The sequence below is a fragment of the Liolophura sinensis genome, chromosome 8, assembly GCF_032854445.1.
Source record: "Liolophura sinensis isolate JHLJ2023 chromosome 8, CUHK_Ljap_v2, whole genome shotgun sequence".
Taxonomy (NCBI): domain Eukaryota; kingdom Metazoa; phylum Mollusca; class Polyplacophora; order Chitonida; family Chitonidae; genus Liolophura; species Liolophura sinensis.
The window spans coordinates 22,039,835-22,045,523 of NC_088302.1; positions in this window are offsets into that span (position 1 = coordinate 22,039,835).

Below are 5,689 nucleotides of genomic sequence, written 5' to 3' on the forward strand. Positions count from 1 at the left end.
GATCAATCCTTCGATTTTTAAAAGCATTGGATTAAAAAACTGCCTAACAGGGAATAAGATGAAAATGCAACGAAAGGAACGTTTAATACTTACCAGGGAATGAAAATCTCTCTATATTAGGTGATCTGAACACATGGAAAGCCTCAGACGTCTGTATCTAGAACAAAACCCTGTTTGTTCCATCCACATACACGGACATTTCTATTCAATGTATCACTCCGTAAAAAGAAATGCAAATTTTGGGCAGCAGGAGTGTTCCAACGCCACAGAATACAATTAACCTAAGTAACACATAGGGACTTGCACCACGTCTGTATAATCACGCTAGTCCCAAGACAATTGCTACCGATATCCAATTTTTTCCCGTCTGATGCCGAATCTAAGAGACACGTTGGGCTCTATGCATCACTATGCCGTGCATTTCACTGCAACTTTATCGTACAGAAAAGTCATGCGTGATTTTTCCTTTCATCAACAACGAGGTCATCGCACATCTTTGATCTGCTATTTCACTGTTGCAAGGACAATTGGACGAATATAGTCTTCAGCCGTTGTATGTGTGTGTATATGTGCGTATACGCTCTAGAAGCTCTGTGCTTTATAGATTCTTTCAAACGTGGGCTGACGCCTGTTCTGATCTTGTTGACCATACCACGATGTCGATATGCTGTTGAAAAATCACAAGAGCGAGCTGCAGGATGTGTGACAACAGATGTTACGTCCTAAGTACCTGAATACGCCATGTTTTTATGCACAGCCCAAAACTACAGCATTAAAATTTCCCCAGGGCCATAACACATTTATACCGGCATCATGTATAGCCCTGTGTTCTACTCACCATGGAAACTGCGTCTTATCAGCGACTGGAAAGCCCTCACAATACGAAAGACAAAATTGCATTAGCATGTTTTGAAGACAAGAGCTTGAAGATCGATCACTGGAGTTTGTTAATGTAAGAGGTATTTCAGAAGAATAAGGGTAGAGTAAGACTCTTACGAGTCTTACTCTGTGGGGTGTGGAAGGGCTCGGGGGAAAGGTGGATTTGTTCTAGCGTGTAGGATAGCAGTTTGAAAGCCGAATTACAGCCTAGAGAGTCAAAATTCCCATGTAGCCGTTATTCTTGGCTGTTTCAAGGAGACGGCTTTGTCAAGAACACTTCGGTTCAGAGGTGCTACTAGTCGGAACCATTCCTATGCCTGATTTATTTGATTTGATTTATTTGATTGGTGTTTTACGCTGTACTCAAAAATATTTCATTTATACGACGGCGGCCAGCATTATGGTGGGAGGAAACTGGCGGAAACCCACCACCATCCGCAGATTGCTGTCAGACCTTCCCACTTAGAGCAGGAAAGGAATTCGGCAGCATGAGCTGGACTCGAACTCACTGCGACCGCATTGCTGAGAGGCTCCTCAGTCATTACGCTGCACTAGCGTGCTAACCAACCGAGATACATGCTAACCAACTGAGGTACATGCCTGACGATTGACAGTAATTTTCTCCTGACACAATTACGCGAGAAGGTGCGAATCCGTTAATGGGATCAATGATTTTGGATCCAGTCTGACACAATCACAATTACCCTCAAGATTATTGTAATTAGGCCATGAATTGCCATCAGCAATTAACACTTCAGGCTGACACTAGATTATCCGTGTTCGAACGATATATCTACATGCATTTGGCCTAGTACCAGTAATCTAATCGGTTGTCCTGAAGATTCATGGAAGTGCAATTCAACTTTATAACCTTGGGGATGTTAACATGTAAGCATGATAAATGGTTTAGCCGTTTACCCATTTAATCACGCCCCATGGCTCATCGGGTTACATGTTCACATCGTCATGCTTAAAGAAGCTATTCCTTAGGTTTTTGGCAAAAAAAAAATCCATCAGCATACATCTAATCGAAGTTTTCGTATTATTTCAGAATAGCTCGAATAATTACCTTTCACAAAATATCACCCTCGTCTGCGCATGCGTTAACGTCCAAAATCGGTAGGAAAGTCAGTTTATATCTTTTTCGAACTTTGGAACATAAATAATACAGACACGGGTATCATATCTACTGAAAGGCAATAATTTGAGCTATTCTTGATAAATGCAGAAAATCTGATCAGCGAATATGGATTTTTTGTCAAAAATCTACCTGTATAGCCTCTTCAATGAACATACATAAAGCAGACTGTGAAACATTTTCCAGAAAAATGGGATCTCTTATTTTTTTTTCAGATTTTTTTTTAGAAAAACTGAAGCATTGGATTCTCTGATGGCCCTTTCTGACCATATCGTGAGCGGTGACGGGAATTTTCTCACTTAACACGCACTCTTGAGCAGTTACGGGGTGTTTCCCACTTAACACGCGCTCGTGAGCAGTGAAGGGGTGTTTCTCACTTAACACGCACTCGTGAGCGTTGACGGGATGTTTCCCACCTTACACGCACGGATTTCTGCATTGAGGATGCATATACAGGACAGGTTTTAATGGTGTTTCACCTAAAATATGCTTCATTTTAGTGTTATTTTTGCCTTTAATATTTTAGACGGATTGCCGGGTAACTCATTAGGAGGCGGAATGCTTTTCTCTCGCCGAAATCTTTTCAACAGCAGCGTGACTCAATGCACGAAATAAATAAAGGAAAAAACCATGCACGTGATAATACTAAGGGCCCTCGTACATGAATACCTGTGACATTCGGTGAGAAAGTCTGAGTCTTTGTTGCGTGAAAAGACCTTCAAATCATCTGTAGAAAGGTAGGCTAGACTACCGTTTTCTTCCAGTTTTGAAGTAAAAGGCTAATTACGATTGATTTTTAATCTTCTCACCTTTAGTTATGCATGCTTAGTGTTCTCTAAACAAAGTCTACAAAGGGCGACGTGTATACAGGCATTTTTGTGGAAACCTTCTGTATTTGGATAAGAAATAGTGCGCTAGAAGTTCACATCATTCTATACTTCGAAAGGATATTGTTCAAATAAAGCCTGGTTTCTCCAACTTACAGTGTGGGTGTTCATATAATAATATTCATATTGTACGGTAGTGGTACGTGTGTATGCTAATCAACTACCGGTTTATACAAGTGGTGAGCTGCTGGTCATTCACCGTTCAGAAATGCCAAGCAATATATATTAATCCGTCAAAAAGGGTCATCACGTTATCTCAGCTGTGTATGCTTTTCAACAGCATATCGACTGATCATCCTGAATCAAGGTTTTGAGGATTTAATATCCACAGCAAATCCTTTTCAAGCATTATGTGGTGTTTTGGCGAGTTACGATCGACATACGTGTATAGGGTCAAGCGAAGCGAGATTTTCGCCACATCGTGCAAAGGCTGCATGCATAGCGGATTTGATGTCAGCGCGTGGGTAAATTGACAGCAATACATTCACCTGTAAATCAGTGCAAGCTCTTCATTACTTAAAGATCCACAATTCCTCCATTACAAGCTTTGAACCCGATAGATATTAAGGTTTGTAATTACTTAATTAAATGGTAGGCTAGATTCCTGTTAAAGAAAGCTGAACGCATTTTCATTAATGTCTTTCTATCTTGTAAGGCCTTTGATGACGGAAACCTTACCCTGCTCTAAACCTGAGTGTTAGAGGCCATCATTTCTCCGGCTAGATTTTAAGTCCGAGTCATCTCTGAAATTCCACACAACACACACACGATATGCGATATCCCTTTCAATACACAGTCGGAAAGGGCCTTGGAGCTCGCTGCTCCATGGGCTACAATTTGTTGTGTGATTATTCTCAATTCGATATCCGTTTGAAACGTGATTGTTGTAAACTATAGCTCTGGTGCAATTTGGTCGCAAGGAGGCAGAAAGTACTAAACTTCCAAGTCTGAAATTAAAAAAAAAAACTGGATACCCAAGATGGTTATATAAATCCTCTGAAATTACACCAGATTATGTAAATTCTATGGCATGTAATTACGCTATTGATTCCAGGCTAGTTTCCGCTTCCACGTTGCCATAAGCTGCTGGTATATCCCACTGGTGATTTGTGCGAGGAGCTAACTGAATTAGTGTCTGGTGTTATCGCACATATCCCCTACTATAGACTCAAACGTATCTTTTTTTCTTGTCTGCATGTACAATTACCGCTTTGTGTTACACTCATAACACATTTGTTTCAGCCCCATTGCTTTGGGACTCTTGTGGCCGCTCGCGCAGTCTAACGTTCGCAGAAGGCCGCTTGTCTTCCACCATTATAATGTGCATATATGAGTTAGGCAGTAACTTCCCACAGGTTGGTGGTTTTCCCCTGGCATTTCCTTTTCCTCGACCCATAATGCTTCTCCGCCACGCATCGTATAAGGTTGTTATAAAAGTTGTTTGACTATGGCGTTAAACAATGTTTATCTCTATGTATGTATGTATGTATGTATGTATGTGTGGATGTATGTAAGTATGTACGAAAGTGCGTGCCCGCGTGCGTGTGTATGTATGTCTGCTTGGTTTGACGTGTTTAACTTTTTTTTGTCACATGACGACGAGAATGTCGTCATTCGGTGTATGTATATATACTGTTTTCTTGTGGCAGAGCGTGTTCGTATCGCGCAAGAGCTGCCTCCACTAAAATATCACGATGAAGGCATCAGACATGACACCTCACCCCGACACATTATATACTAACACCAAACTTGCTCAATCCTTGCAGCACACATGAGAAGGTCTACCAGCAACCTGTGAATGATCGTGGGTTTCCTGCCACAATAATGCTGGCCACTGTGGTATAAGTGAAATATTCTTGAGTACAACATAAGACACAAATCAAATAAATCAATCCTCGCAGTGATGCGTGCCAAGAGAGGCAGCAACAAGTACCATTTTAAAGTCTTTGGTATGACCAGACCAGGCATATATATTGGGTGGGCATAAAAAATGGGCCGTACTTTGATGCTGCATTGCTCCATTATGCATTGCTCAAACCCTTTCAAACTTTAGACATTCAAATGGCATAATTTTGTTAATATACTGACAAATTTTCAAGGTCATAGCTTAAGGTTTTTGTACACACAGTTAAAATGAAAACAATGCCTCAAAAGGGTTCCGGTGATCCACATTGCATCACCTGTCAGGTGTCATGAGTAAAGCGCGCTGCACCTGTGTGACACGTGTCAATTAAGTGTTGTCTGGAAAAATTGTCTGGCTCTAGTGTCAAAGAAACCCTTCTGCCAGATAGGCACAGGTTTTGCTCAATCGAAATGGTTTTTCCTGCGGCGGACAAGGAATTGATCACCTTTTCAAGTAAAACAAGGCAGAATATCATTTTGAAATGTCCGGAACTTTTGTTTTTGATTTTGGTCCCATGAATAGAAATCTTAAAGGCTGAAATTGAAATCTGATCCGTTGACTTAGGACATAATGGCTTTTGAGTGTGTTAATTTTTAGAAGCTGACGTAAGAGGGTTTCGGAGATACGGAGTGTCAAAATACAGCCCATTTTTTTTATACCCACCCGATATATGCTATAAATACTGATAATTCCTGTGGGAATGGAGATAAAACTATCGACCGGCAAAGAAAGGTAAGAGCATTAGATCCATTAGTCTCACATTTCATTCCCCGAATATCTAAATTAACCAACTACAATAAACAAGATACAAGTTCACACAGAAAAACGCCAATATAAATTACAACAAAAACCACAAAACATAATCCATGATAAAATGTCAGC